Source organism: Diceros bicornis, chromosome 8, assembly GCF_020826845.1.
Source record: "Diceros bicornis minor isolate mBicDic1 chromosome 8, mDicBic1.mat.cur, whole genome shotgun sequence".
NCBI classification, from domain to species: domain Eukaryota; kingdom Metazoa; phylum Chordata; class Mammalia; order Perissodactyla; family Rhinocerotidae; genus Diceros; species Diceros bicornis.
In genome coordinates, this window is record NC_080747.1 from 26,330,221 (window position 1) to 26,346,914 (window position 16,694).

Genomic DNA, 16,694 nt, shown 5'->3' on the forward strand with positions numbered 1-16,694 from the left:
TTGGCAATGGATGTTAGCTCAGGGATAATCTTTCTCACAAAAGAAAAGAAAAGGAGGCATAGATTTTCTGGGTTAGGGCAAGGGCGATTATAGATTAGAAGGATGTGTCAAAATGCTATGGAGGGACGACCAATCCCAGAGTTTATAAAATATGTAGATTAATAGATCCATGATATTTTATCTGCTCTGTGACTATACAGAAAAGAAGCACACTCCTAGGACAATAGTTCTAAGTATAAAAAATAAATGAGACTGCCTAGATGTCAAAATATTCACATTTCATAATACTTTCTGGGCCTAAGAGAAATAATACAAAATAATTTGTGTCATAAATTATAGTTATTTATTATAAAAAGGTAAAAATTATCTCTATGTTGTATCTTTCTAATCTTCATAGTATATTTGTTTGAAATATAGTTAAATATGTCTCGTCTTTATAAAAACAATAGAGACTCACAGCATTTGGAAAATGAAGAATTTAAATGCAACAATATCAACTATTATCTCCTCATTCAGTGATAAAATTCTCTTGATATTATACAATATCTTTTAGGCTTTTATTCACCCAAAAGCTTAAACCCAGAAACGCATAAATATACTTAAATTGTTATTGCATGTGTAGTTTGATATCCCACTTTAAATAATCAATTATAACACTGATATTTAAAGTATTAAATTAAATTATATCATTGCTATTTTCCTACAGCTTAGATATTTCTTTCAATAATTTATAATTTTTTTCATACAAGTTTATCCTAATTTACTTAACTATTCTCCTATTTTATTGAAAATATAAATGTATTATTTTCTTAAGAGTGATATAATGAGCATCTTAATTTACACATCTCTGGGTGTAGTACTAAATTCTTTTAGATTAAAGAGCAGAAATGTGTTTGTTACGTTAGAGGATATGATTGTTTTAAAAAAACTGAAGATAAGATATATGCTGCTGAATTAGTGTTATAAAAGTTTCTCTTTCAGTAAAATTTGTACACTCTTCAGCTCTGTCATAGTAATTTTTCTCAATTTTCCATGACCATTATTGAGTATATAGAGTATATATAGAAGTCCTGCTATCTGGCACCATAATGATCAGTGGTTTTTAGTTAAATAGAAAAAAAATAGCCAAAGTGGGAATCATAGGCAAATGAATTTAGTTTAAATCAAAACATGTTAAGTTATATCAAATTTTGAAACACAGCATGCCGTTTGCTTTCATGTCTAATGCTGGGTCTTGACTTCTGCAGGTCAGGCTGTTGGGAAGTGGGAGAGAACAAGAACAAATGGAACCCTACGAGCATAAGCAGGAACTCACCTAAGGATTGGAAGCCAAGTCAGTTCTCACTAACTTCACTCTTGATGGTGTGGGTGTTCTACAGGAGAAGCTGACATCCTTCTTCTCAGAGCTAAACCCACACTTGACTCAAGAATCAGAGTCTGAAGGAGGATTAAAGAGAAAGAGGAACAGGGGCCGGCCCAGTGGCGTAGAGGTTAAGTTTGTGTGCTCAGCTGTGGTGGCCTGGGGTTCACGGGTTCAGATCCCAAGCACTGCTTGTCAAGCCATGCTGTGGCGGCGTCCCATATAAAGCAGAGGAGGATGGGCACGGATGTTAGCCCAGGGCCAGTCTTCCTCAGCAAAAAGAGGAGGATGGGCAATGGATGTTAGCTCAGGGATAATCTTCCTCACAAAAAAAAAAAGAAAGAGAAAGAGAAGGTGGAACAGTCACAGGCTGAGCTGCAATCCCATGCCAACAAGATACATCGTCAGATGACTGAGTGTGAGTCAGCTACAACAGTGCCTGGTGACTCGGCCATGACCTTCCAAGTATGAAAAAGCAACGTGGCTGCTGTTTTACATTAACCCTCTAAATCTAGGGCAAAAATGTCTCTTGTAGCCTACCTTAACCAGAACCATGTAGGAAATGGAATTCTGGGAAACCGAGCTCAGCCTGGCAAAGCTGACGCTTTACAAAGCCACCACAGTCAAGGTCTTTTCTTTCAGAATATTACTATGTTCTTATTATTACTTTCTTGCATAAAGCATATCTTTGACTTCCAATTTTGTTTTAAGGGGAGTGAGCCCTTAATGACACAAAAAGTAATTTGAATGCAGAATCTTCTCAGATTTTTAAAAACTTATATTCCCCAATATTTTGTAATTTTCTTGGCCTCCCCCCAAAATGATAGCAATGATTTTTCTTTAATTGACTTTATGCTATATAAAATTAATTTTGTTTTCACAGAAACAGCAACGTTGTTTCTTTTTCGTTCTCATTTTATAGGTGTTTGTGATTGTTAAATAAATGAAGCAATTACAAGAAAATGTGTCACCAGTCTAAACAGATTTGGGAACAATACAATAGACTGTTGTTAAGCACACAACTCTTTTGGTGGGAGGAGAAGTTCCTGACCATAATAGAGAGTAACCTACTAATCACTAATTTTCAGCCTGCCTTCTGCAACCACAGTCAATATATTTTATGGATGAAAAGAAGACATCACCTAGTGTGTTGTGCCTGTTAAACAGAGATCTGTCAAGAAGATAACAACTTCAAATATAATCAACTTCCATAACATATATACATACCTTTTTTAAGTATACACATGCATAGACACACCTATATATAAATACACACAGGTATATGCACGCAGATAGATACATAGATACATAGATTGATACATAGATAGAAAATTTAAAAGAAAGGCCCTGAACTATATCCATAACTATCTGCAGTAGTATGCTGCAGCTGCCTCATACTGGTTTATAAAAGCCGATTGTGTGCTTTTCCCAAATCTGCATTAATTCACATCATGTTGGTAGCTTGAAATAAGTCATAGTGGGAATATTTACGCTATGAAATTGACAAACACTATAAATATGGGCTTGGGGGGGTAGTCACTGGAGAGGAAAACAACTTCTCAAACTTTACCAGCACACCACCTATTCTATGTATATGTGCACATGCACACACACACACCCCCCCAACTATTTTAGAACTATTCTAATATATATGAAACATGTCATTATTTTCAACCACCCTCTGGTAAAATGTATTTAATTGTTTCTATGATGTAGATTTTTCATGTTTTATGTATCTGAAGTTTACATATGGCCTATAATTGATAGTATTTTCTAACTGTAATTAGCTCAGGTTTCTTTTCCCCTTGGTGTTATATAAATAATGATAGGTCTTATGATCAACAGTGTCATATTTTTGTTGTGTTTTATGCAATATGACACATGTAGTCTATGGTTACTCACTCTATTTTTGCTGAATTTTTGGTTTGTTTCCAGTTTTTCACGATTACGTGAGGCACAGATGGCCACAGGAGCTGCCCCCGCTTAAGTAGAAGCAGCCTAAGGCCCGGGGTCCCATGTCACCAGACTCCATTAGGAACCAAGTGAGAGAGGAACTTCAAGCTGAAGCAACTGTCAATAGGAGGCGAGGCCCAAGGCCCCAACGTGGTGTCCAAGCCCAAAAATGGAGGCTCTACCCATTTGGCAATGCCTGGAGTGTATTTCACCTGCTGGCTCACAGGGGCCACCTCGAGGAAGGACCAGCAGGATGCCCGCATCAGAGGCCATTCTCTCACTTTTCCACCGACCCATTGGCTGCCTCCATCTTGAAGGTCAACAGGGTGAATGTGGGACAGAGTGAAGCTGGGCATGGACACCATTGCCAGGTACCTAGACAATATCCTTCTGCATCCCCAGGAGAAGAACTGGAAGACCAAACTGCAGGAACAAGATGTTCCAGGAGCCCACTGATTGCTTGGAAGGGACCCACAAGTTTTTTGAGGCCATCAAGGCAATGCTTCCACTTTCTGATCAGGAGTGCCCTGAAGAGTTCTACATGCTATGCGAGGCCGCCCTGGCCTAGCGCCAGAGCCTGGAGAGGCACAAAGAACACCTGGTGAGCGCTGAGCCCATGCTGGCCAAACTGGACCGATAGTGCCAGATCTTCCATCCCTTGCCTCTGGCCTCCCATTTTGACCTGCCTGGTGCCTTCTTCAACCTCGCAGTGGACGAGATCAAGTGGGAGCAGAGACTCGGATCAGATACTATTGCAACAGTGGATATTACCACCGTATTTAATTTCTATGCAAAACTTTATTGTTTTAATGAATATTTACTTCTTATTATAGTAAGCACTGAAACAGATTGTTGAATAAGATAGAATGGAGTTTACATTATTTCAGGGCAATGTATAAGCTACACAATATCACCTTCAAAAAGAAGAGAATTAAAATAAGGTGTCACAATTTAGAGTGAGGTAGTGGCTAATTTAGATTGATGGGCTCCTAAGATGAAAGACAAGAAGAAGCCAATGAAGCAAAGATCAGAGGAAGAATATTTTCTGTCTGGTGTCCCTAACATTGAGACAGTATTCATGTTAAAAATATGATAAGAAGGCCAGTGTGGCTGGAACGTAGTGGAAGAGTGTGGGAATAATATAACATCAGATCAGACAGGCACATGTGAACAAGATCCGGATAACAAGTTTGGATTCTGTTCTAAGGAAGGGAAAGCCATTAGAATGTTTTATGCAGAGCATAATTTAGGCATTTAAGTTACCACCTTGGCTGCTAAGCAAAGCAAGCATAGTAGGAAATCAAAAGTGGAAAAGGAGAAGCCAATTAGAAAGTATCTTAGTCTGCTTGGGCTACCATAACAAAATCCCGTAGCCTGGATGGATTAAACAACAGAAATTTCTTTCTCACAGTTCTAGAGGCTAGAAAGTCCGAGATTAGGGTGAGAGCTCTCTTTCTGACTTGCAGACAGCCTCCCACCTCCTTCTGGCTGTGTCTTCACATGGCTGAGAGAGGAGAGAGAGCCAGCAATCTGGTGTCTCTACTTATAAGGGCACTAATCTCATCATAAGGCACCCACCCTTATGACCTCATCTAAACTAAATTGTCTCCCAAAGGCCCCATGTCTAAATATTATCACATTGAGGGTTAAAATTTCACAATATGATTGGGACCAGGGGAGAGGGGTCAGGGGTTACCAGATGGAATTCAGTTGATACATTGAGAACAATTTCAATAGTCTGAGTGAGAACAGATGGTGGCCCACACCAAGGTCATCTTGAAGGTAGAGAGAAGTAGATAGCTTCTCTCTGGAAGTGGGTCTATTTTAATGGTAGAGTTAAGAAGAGTCACTGATAGATGGACTGTAGTGTAAGGAAATGAGATGATTCAAACATAATTCCAAGATGTTTGGCTTGAGTGATGGAAAGTGGTGCCATTTACATACGTGGAAGACCTGGTAAGAGCAGATTTAGAGAGAAATATCGATATTTCTGCTATAACCAAGTTACCTTTAAGCTTCTGAACAGAGATCCAATTTGCAATATCAAACAAGTAGTTGAATTTATGAGATTGTATTTTTGGGGAAAAGCTGGGATTGGAGATATAGTCTGAGGAAACACATAGCAGAAGCATTTAATGTCAGGTAATTGGATAGAATAACCTAAGGAAGTATATAAACAGAGATAAGTAGAAGGTTCAGGACTGAGCCAAGACCAAATACTAATATTCAGAAGGTGAGCAGATGAAGAAGAACCAAAAATAGATACTAAGGGAGGCTGACGAAAGAGAAATAAATATGGGAGAATATGGAGTTAGGAAGTCAAGAGGGGAAAGTATTTAAAGGATGAATTTGGGGTCCACTGTCTTGTCAGTTTAAATGGAGTGCTGTCAGTGGAAGACGTTTGGAATAAATCATAAACAGGATATGGGGTGAGGAAGTGAGGATGCTGAATACGGACAACTGTTTAAATAATTTTAGCTAGGAAGGGAAGTGGAAAAAATAGGGTCATAGCTGAAGGGGAATGTGAGGCCAGAAGATATTTCTGTCTTAATTGGAGATTCTGGTACATATTTACATGATGATGGAAATTACGGCATGGAGGGGGAGAAATCAAGGATGCATGAGAGAGAATAATCGGAGGGCATAAATTGAGAGGGCAAAAATAGATGTGATCCAGAGCTCAGGCAAAACAGATGTTGTGGATAGGAGCAGGGCAGGAATCTGTAGTAACAGGGCTGAAAGCAGAGGATATGTGTAGAGATAGAGGTAGGTTGGTAGACTGGGGATAAGGATGAGACATTTCCCAAAGGATATTCATATAGTATATTTGCATAATTGCAGCGAGTTTCATTGCACAACGCTAATCTAGGTGATTTTTATCATCCTAAGATTATAGAAATATTTCTTTTAAATTTATATTTTACATATTATTTTTATATTTTAAATCTGCAAAGTATTTTTCTACTTGGTGTACTTTAAGTATCTAATTTGATTTTTCCCCAATAATTAGCCGATTATCTTTAAGTCATGGATTAAAACCTTATTCTTTCCCTACTAAATTAAAATTTCAAATTTATTATATACAATGCCACTCTTTCATATGTGCATATGTGACATTTATAGCATATATGAAATATGTGAATATATATATATTTTGTGTGTGTGTGTGAGGAAGATTAGCCTTGAGCTAACATCTGTTGCCAATCCTCCTCTTTTTGCTGAGGAAGATTGACCTTGCATAATATCCATCCCCATCTTCATCTACATTATATATGGGACGCCTGTCACAGCATAGCTTGATAAGTGATGCATAGGTCCGCGCCTGGGATCTGAATGCGCAAACCCCAGGCCGCCAAAGCGGAGCGTGTGAACTTAACCACTACACCACCAGGCCAGCTGCTATAAATATATTTTATATATTAACATCTGCTGTTAGATTTCAAATCTTTTGTATTTGATTACTCATTTGCCCTTATGTCCATGATACATTTTTGCATTATTGTTTTATTATTTTTTATTTGTTATGGTACAGCATGATGATTATCCTGTCACTATTTCCCCTATTTGAAAGTTATTACCTTTTCAGCTATATTTTCCTATACTGATGAACATTTGAATAAGTTTGCTGTGATGTTCCATATATTTTAGAAAAGTCATGTTTGGGATTTAATAATATAAATTAGTTTGAAAATATTGCCATTTTAATATTATGATATGTTCCTTCATTTACTAGGAACTTATATGTGATTAAAAATATTTATAGTGGTTCTCTGTTCACAAATCCATCATATTGAATTCCTAAGTTTTTAATAGCTGCTCTTTCTATAATAAATGCCCTATGTTATTCCATTAATTTTTTTTTATTATTGTATATTGGTTTTCTATGCAACCATACTATATTTTATATTATATATTTTTTTCCTTTTCCTTGGCTAAGACTTTAACTTTCTGTTGAATTTAGCAGAGGTATTTCTATTCTTTTTCCCCTAACTAGAGTTTTTTCTTTAGTGTATTGAAACTTATTTTTCACTCAGATTTCTGTTTCTAAGATTCATGTATGTTGTTGTATTCACCTTTTCTTCAAGACTATATAAAACTCCTCTGTATAAACAGTCCACAATTTTTTACCCATTCTCCTGTTTATGAACAAATGGCTCGTGTCTCTGTTTTTTTTTGTTTTTATTTTTGCTTTTGTTTACTATTTCAATTAGTGGTGTGCATGTCTCTTCATGCACATTTGCAAGAGTTTTGTAGATAATGTAACTGAGGGTGGAATTTTCAGAGTATACATATCTTCAGTTTCACAAGACAACACCAGTTGTTTTCTAAAAATATTACACTAACTCACATATAATGCTTGAATCATAACTTCATAATCTTGTACATTTAATACCAGTAAAACACACTTCTTCATTTTTCAAAAATCTCATAACTAGGGTTTTTTTGCATTCATTCTCCCATTTACATTTCAATATTCCTTGTCAAATTATTGTGATTTTTGAGTAGAATGCCAGTAAACTTTTCAATTAATCTTCTCATATATTACATGCAGTGCCTCATCATTTATCCAAACATTCTTTTATGACTTGAATCAAGAACATTTTGTAGTTCTCAGTAGCTCATTCCTGGATAGTCCATTGATGCATTGTTATTACATATCCAGATTTCTTTCTCACTTGGCACCTTATAAGAACCTTTCTTGGGCTGAATTACTCAAATATCACAGAATGTATGCTTCATGTAGGTTGTTGTTTGCTTATTTGTTTGTTTCAATAATGCAATCTCAACACATTCCCCTTAAAGGCTAATGCTGATCTTCAAGCATTTTCCACATCATCCTAACTTTGTGGTGATATCCCAAAGGCGGACCCCACACAGGACAGAAACATTGTATTCCCTTGAATCATGCCTTACTTGTTTGGCAGTCCAGGTGAGGGTCCAAATCTGACTCAACACAGGGTATAGATTCAATCTGAATTGTAGCTGGGGATAACAATTGAATATACATAATCTTGGACAAATTTGCACATTTTAACCCAGATTTCAGCTGGGGTATCACTGCCAAATAAAATCTTGATATAATTGATTTGACTGCTATTTCACAGAATGGACACTATTCCATTTCCTTTGCATAACTTCACTTGGGACTTCTTGAGCTGTGTGTTGGGGAATGTTCATCTTCGTAGTTACCTCCTGCCTATGACTTTGTGCCTCTATTGTCTTTTCATTCTCTGTTCAGAATCGTTTGTTTCCTCCTTATTCTTTTATTCTTTACTTATATAAAAGAATTTCCCTTTCAGTGATGCAATCCTGGGACACTACATCCTTCTCATGCATGCATCCTTCTCATGTCTCCATGTGTCAAAAAGAGAAGATTGTCTGTGGAAGAAGCAGGAGGACACAGTATTTTGCATCTCACCCAAATTCAGATATTTACAATATAAGGAACTTTCTATCACACCACAGCGTTGTTTGGATATACAGTCTCTTCTACATTCCCTTAGAAGCCTACCCTCTCCTCAGAAGTAAAACCGAAAAACAAGTTCTCTCATTTTTGTAAGCAGAGCTATTTGGTTGCTGTTCTTAATGGGGCTATTTTTTCTTGTATATTACCTAGGGATTTTATTTTTTCTCATATTTCTATGTTGAATCCATTGTTGCTTTTAAAAGGCTTAATCAAAGGTAAAGAATGAGTAATGAGGGAAACACGGTAAGACTCTATCTTTGATTTGGTGGTGTAAGATGTCGATTGCACAACAAAGAACTGAACGAAAAGGCCATCACCAGGAAAGAACAGAATATGAAGAGAAGAAATATTCTCTATATTCTCAGAAAACCATCATGTGGAGTGATGCAAATGGTTATTTTATTTCTAGCTATGCTACACTTACTTACAACAAAATATCACCAAAAACAAAACAAAAAACACCTTCAAAATTGAAACAGGTAAATATGGCATTTTTAAATTGATCTACTGAGTTTGGAGAGGAAGATTCCTCTCTATTAAATCATGTTTCCCCCAAAAAAGCTTGAGCGGAGGACTTGAGTTGAGGTGAGTACTTTCAGTGATGTCCAAGGAGCAGAGATGAGAGACTGGGAAGAGAAATACAAAACAGTGTAAGTGTGCATTGTATACATGCCTGCTCTGTTGGCTCTTTAACGTTAAAAGTAGCAACTTAATGGACTATCCAGTTGAAATAGAATCTTGAAGAGGAAAAAAATGACCTAGATATCTCTAAATCATATCAAATATAACCTGGGAAAATCCTACTCAGGGAAAAGGCTAACTAAAAAATTCTCTAATTCTCTCCTGCCAGAAGAGACTAACTTAGGCTCTTGGAAGGTGAGAATACAAGGTTCACACAGAATCTTCTGAATCTATAAGTTTAGAAATATGATGACCATCCAATTTCAGGGTCAATAAGCCTTACTTGACTCATTTATACACCTATTAATGATTTATTCTTCCTAGTTTATTGTTTAGATAGAAATGCAAATACACATTTAGAATTTGATGTCAGAGGATAAAAAAGGTCTCTGTGACTCTGATAAGTTTCTTGTCATCCTCTAATAAAATTTGTTTCCAAATTTCAAATGTAGTCTTCCCATCTGAAAATGATCACTTATAATGAAACAATCAATAAAAGATATCTCTCAAATGATTTTCCCCTCAAGTGTCTCCTGGTCTCAATTTCCTCTGTTGAATTATTTTAAAATCATTTTGAAAATAAAAATATTCATTATTACTGTTATTACCATTTATAATTCCAATATGCCCTAGATGGGATTTACCTTTCAGCTTCTATCTTCCACAAATACAGGGTGGAAGTGGCGTAGATGATGTTTCATAGTTAAACACCTGGGCAAATGTATTCATAGTTTTTGTTTGTTTGTTTGTTTTAGACAAAAACCATGAAACCGAATGCTTTAATAAAGCTTTGTTCCTCTTAGAAAAGATCAGTGCTATTCAGTATACCTTTGCATGTATTAAAGGTGCAAAATTACCAGTTACAGTTAATGATTTTCTTCTCCAGTGTGGGAGATGACTTATAATTCTTTACACCCACTCCCAACTCACACACATACATAAAATGTTCAATGTGTATATTCTGTTTAGCTTAATTATTTCAAGTACAGGTATTCTTTCATAATCATGTATTTTTAATGGCCTTTTAAATGCATATAGCAAAACAACGGCTGTTTAATATTCTTATTTTAACTCTATATGGATAGTTTAAAAACTCTTAAAGCTGCACAAGATATTTTCAGTTATAGTAACATCGGGCATGTTTGACAGAGGTGTTCAGTTGCTTCCATTTGCACACAAATGTGGGAACGGAAGCCCGAGGCAATGTGAATAGCAGCTCTTCGAACTTCAAAGGATCTGTGAAGGATTCTTGCTCTGCTCTTGCCATCACGATTCAGCCTATGCTTGGGGAGCAATTAAAATTAAATAGCTTCTGAACAGCAGAAAGTGAAAAGCTCTAGTTCTGAGTATGAACATACGTACTCTATCACAGTGGAGGCAAAGGAGAAGTGTTAAGAAATAGCAAAATAACACAACAGAGAGAAGGAACATGACATTTTGTATTCAGAGTGTATATTTCTAGACAACATTTAATTGTAAGCATATTTCTTCGTGTTTCCTAATTTTAGAATAAATACATGTTTGTGGTATATTTGTACGTATATCGGCATACACACACAGACATATATAAATAATCATTAGTGCACTATTACAAGATCAATGAATCCTTGGGAATTAATCTTTTAAGCGTATTAAGCAGTTATTATACCTCCTAACTTCAGCACTGTAAAGAAATTCCCTAGATTTAGTCACAAAATTATAAAATGCCTGTTAAAAGTGCAATAAATTCCCACTTTTCTGAGAATACATACATACATTAGCATGGATGATTAACATGGTTTTTTATTCCCCAAATCATCTTTTTTTCATATTATAGTAAATTGTACAATTTTACTTTTATTTGGCTTAGGCTGAATTACAGGGAAAAGTCAATTTGATATTTGGAATTAGCTGTTCACATTGAGAACCAAAACCACACACACACACACACACACACACTCCTTACTATTCACATGACTTGGTTATTGGCATTTTCCACTACTGTGACTTTCCTATTCTGCTGTCTTCCTGTGTGTGACATTACTATTTTAGTGAACTCTTGACCAGGATGATAACAGTTGAAAATAACTTAATTGTTAACTTAAAAAACTCCTGAAAACCCATTTAAAATTGCTCAACTTTTCAAGAGAGAACATCAAATGACTGTTTACACACCAAGGTACTTCAAAATCTTTGCCCCAAACCTTACTATATCCAACTATCCTAAACTATTACATCATGATCCTTATCCAATACCAATCAACCCCTTGGATGGAAAGACACAATTTAAGCCAGACCACCAAATATCATAAATATGCAGACCCTGCACTTTCCACTCTAGGTAGCTACTAAGCCTCTGTCAAAGGTAGTGCTCCCTTTCACCATAGTAAGCAATAAATTTAGCTCTGTCCCATCAAGAGTTAGAGATGGTGACATTTTCATGGATCCAGCTTTCAGCATTCAAGTGGTTGATGTACATTTAGACAACCGAAAGACAAAGGAAATTGGGAGGGGCTAGGGCAGGAGATATGCCCCTAGGTCCGTGAGATAGTGGTTCTCAACCACTTAAGAAAAAAAGTTGATGTGATCCTTAACCCAACAAACATATATGGGATCTAATATCAGAACTTTCACATTCCAATGAAATATTTATATGACATCATCTCCAGTGGTGTAGCTTAGATTTTTTCTAAGATGCCATAAACTTTACAATTTTTTCACATTGTATCCAAAATTTTCCCTGTATTCCAACCTATCCCAAACATACATGTTCAAAAACAGGAAGAAGGAGAAGGAGGGAGTGGGTGGAGGAGGAGGAGAGAATCAGGAGGGGAAGGAGAAGGCAAAAATGAAGAAGAATAAACACACACTCGATTGTCTATATAGGAAAATGGAAATGTTAAAATAAGGGATGTAGAAACCCAAGGTTTGGATGGCAAAATAGCACAAATTTAAAATTAGAGAATCTCTCTGGGAAACAAATTTGTTTTGAACAATGTTGGAAATCATGGTTACCAGAAGCTAACACTGTTTGATTAGGAACATTAGTTTAAATAAAATATTAAACTGTTTTCATATATAGTGATTACAATTTGTTATATGAATTTATTATTTTTATGTGATTTCCATTGTTATGGTATTGCCTTTATTTAAGATTCTTCTCTCTGCACCTCCTGTGTGTGTCTCTTTCCTCAGCTCTTACCTCTCTGAGAGAGAGTGTGCTGTTTGATAGAACTGGAATTAAATTGTGGAAATTCAATGAGTTTGTGTAAAATTCTTAGTAAAGTATCTAGCACATAGTAATCATTCAATAAATGGAGGTTGACATTACTGATTGCTTTGCATTTGTTTGTTTTTAAATTGGATTTTTTTTTTCTTTTAAGAACATCTAGGGGTCAGCCAGGTGGCACAAACAGTTAAGTGTGCGCGTTCTGCTGCGGCAGCCCGGGGTTCACAGGTTCGGACCCCGGGCGCACACCGACACACCGCTTGTCAAGCCATGCTGTGGTGGTGTCCCATAAAAAGTGGAGGAAGACGGGCATGGATGTTAGTCCAGGGCCAGTCTTCCTCAGCAAAAAGAGGAGGATTAGCAGATGTTAGCTCAGGGCCGATCTTCCTCACAAAAAAAAAAAAAAGAACATCTATGTTCAATGTAAAAAAGTAGAAAACACAGAAGTATATAATGAAAAAAATGAATAATTATCCCACATCACAGTGTAAACACTATCAACATTTGTTATATTTCCTTCTTTTTAATTTGTTTTTCCAAATGTATATTTGTATGTATTTAGCTGATTCTAAAATTTAAATATATTGAGTATACATTTTTGTATTCTGCAATAGTTCACATAATATTATTACATTAGAATTTTTCATGGTCTTAATACTTTTTCAAAAGTATGATCTTATTGTTTATATAGTTTGTGAATGTTTATTTAGGAACTACTTGTACTTATATATTTCTATAATTTTCATCTTTTTTTTTTGCTAAGGAAGATTCACCCTAAGCTAACATCTGCTGCCATCTTCCTCTTTTTGCTGAGGAAGATTTGCCCAGAGCTAACATCTATGCCAATCTTCCTTTGTTTTCAATGTGGGTCGCTGCCATAGCATGGCTGACAAGTAGTGTAGGTCTGTGCCCGGGAACTGAACCCAGGCCACTAAGTGGAGCACATCAAACTTAACCACTAGGCCATAGGACTGCCCCTATAATTTTCATCTTGAGCTGTGGTATATTTTTTACTTTATTGAATCTTGCCTAATTATGTTAAAAGCATCATGGCCTTACTATATCACTCTCTTTATTCCAAAATTCTTAGATAGCACACACTACATTTTACCAAATTTTTAACCCTGGCAGTTCTGAATTCACACTGCCAGGGCTTGAATCTATCAATTATTAGCTATTTCATTTTGAATTCTTAACATCCTTATTGCTCAGGTCTTATCTGGAAAATAGGGAAAACACACCTCACAGAAATACTGTGAAATTAAATAATATAATTTATTCAAAATATTTATTAAATCACATAATTAGCTGTTCAATTAAATTCCTCAATTTGGCTAAGGTCATTTCCTCATATATACTCTCAAAAGGAAATAAATAAACTAATTAATTAATAAACCAAAAATTATAATAATACTTTGAAATGTATCTTTTGGTTAATAAAATCACTTGTTTTAGAATAAAATATATTTAAATTTTTTATTTGTGTTTATTTATTGGCAATCTTTCTGAAACTTTCCATATGTAACCTCTGCTAAACATCCCCCATTTGCTATAGCTGCTCTCTAAATTTTTGGGTAGTTCAGCTATGACACCTTATTTGAAAACTCATTTTCTCTTTCTGACCATTACTTCACTACTTTTCTGTGTGTAACATGTTATCAGTGAACATTCTCAATATTACTAAGAACATACTTAAAATTCAACTTGAGTTCCTGCATCCCGAATTTAGTTGGTAGTCACTGTAAGTGGAAAGGTTTATAAAATAGTTTCATTCGTTCTGTTTCCAAAATAATCTCTAGAGTTAAACAGAGAAAAGTATTAAAACACACACACACACACACACACACACAATCAGAGCTATTAAAATTCTTGTAGGGTAGATAGATGCAAACAAACATGAATAATGCAAAGACGCCATCTCTGGAGCAAAATGAGCATCAAAAGATGTGATGACGGTTACCCCTAAGGAACAATGATACTGTAGGCAGCCTGAAATATTTAAATTAAATCACGTTCTGATATGCAATATACTCCCTGAGAGAAATAACTGAAGAGGAATTAGCTTTTTTAGTCCTCTAGGATACCATTTATTATGTACTTGAATTAAACAAAACACATATTTATGGGACTATATATCTGTACATGCATATGTATGCATACAAGTGCAGATGTTTTAGTATGCTGTTGCTATTGTAACAAATTACCACAAATTTAGTGGTTTTGAAAAACCATAAATTTATTATTTCTCGGTTTCGTAGGTCAGAAGTACCGTAGCAACCTTAATTCCTTCTACCAAGTCTCTTTTGCCATGGAAGATAACATATTCATATGTGCAACATCAGGCAGTCAAGGTCATGGAAGCCAAAATCTTACTCACCATAGCAGAAGAATCTTAATCTTTTGCATACATAGGCAAAACATATTTTACATAGTGTAAATTCCATAGCAGGAAACCTAAATTTGTTGATTTAACCTTTACAATGTATCTGCCAAGTAAGCATTATTACAGACATTTTATAGATGAGGATGCAAGTTAAAGATGCATTTATAGATGAGGATGAGCTATTCAAAATAGCTCAGGTCTAAACATGAAATAATTGTTGAATTAATTTTTGAGTATGTCAATAGATTTAATAATAATATTACATGTAGGGCTGTCATGATTACAATTACACACACACACCAATACATATACACATGATATTATTGCCTAAAGCTTTTATTTCAGAAAAAAAAGTTTATTATTTTCAAAACAGCTATATAAATTCACCAGTAAATTATTGTAATTAAATCTAATTTTTAAAGCTTTCACAAAGCATTTAAACATTTTTCTTGAACTTTATTTCTAGTGAAGCATAAGTATAAAATTCAAAGAATCTTTATGGTTTTCTACCTTTAGGAATTTATTTTCTGATTCTCTCTATTTTTGTAGCTGCTTTGTATCAGTACATTAAAGCAGCAAATTTACCAGAGAAAACAGTAAACTTATAGAACTTACGGAAGCTGGTCTGCTAATTCTTGATTAGTGCAATTGTATATCCTCCTTAGGTCACCAGGAGTGAATTATTTTTTAATCATCTAGCATTGCCTGTTCATTCTAGGTGATACTCCTTCATGATCATGGAAGCCTGTGCATGAACACAAGGAAAAAGAGAGTTTTAAATAATTTATTCTCTAGTAAATTATCAGGTTGTCTGTCTCATTTGATTTTACTCGCTTTTATCCTTGAAAGTGGCTGAGCAAATACATTCTCAAGTTTGTCTACTTTTGCCCTACACTTGAAATATATAGTCCTCTTATGCTGTCAGTTACACCTCTGTGTCCTTTCAAAATATATAGTGGACCCTACAGCCTCACACATCTATGAACACAGTCAACGTCTGTCATTCTTGTTACTCACAAGACAATGATATTGCTCAAGGGAGGCAGTAACATTGCTGCTCCTTGGTTTTTATCTGTCTGGAAGTGAGCCGCTCACAGAGAAGAGTTATGTTGGATTCCACTCGCTTGTCAGCCTTGTCACATCTCTTTCCTCTGGCTATATATTTTGTGATTATGTTTTCATCATTTTTTGCTGATTATATTACTGAGAGTCCATTTTACAATGACAGTTTCTGTTTCACATTAATTTTAACCATGGATCTGAGTTTGGGGACAAGCAATGAAAATTTGGAGAAGGGTACTGTTCTCTTTGTGATACACAATTTTCTTGTAAATCAGAAGTCCGTTGCATAGTTCAAAATGACCCAAAATTGTAGTGTGTTTATTTTGGGGGTTACAAAATTATGCATTCAATTTTCAGTGAATTGGTGTTAGAAAGATTTTATGAATGTATTCTCCAATCAATTTCGTTATTACACAAGTAACGTTTGGTTGGTTTGTTCCAAGTGTATGATAGAGTACAATAAAACAGAGTCAGCTGTAAGGGAGGTCAGACTGCTGAACCTGGCATTCCCATCCTACTTGGTAAGAATATTAAACACTCTAGATACTCTAATTCTTAGAAATTACATCAAAATTTAAAG

The 16,694-nt window shown here is 35.4% G+C and overlaps 1 pseudogene; it reads left to right on the forward strand.

The window, feature by feature from the left end:
- Nucleotides 1–1,768: 1,768 nt before the first annotated feature.
- LOC131409215 (UBX domain-containing protein 6-like) lies at nt 1,769–4,169 on the forward strand (annotated as a pseudogene).
- The last annotated feature ends 12,525 nt before the right edge of the window (nt 4,170–16,694 follow it).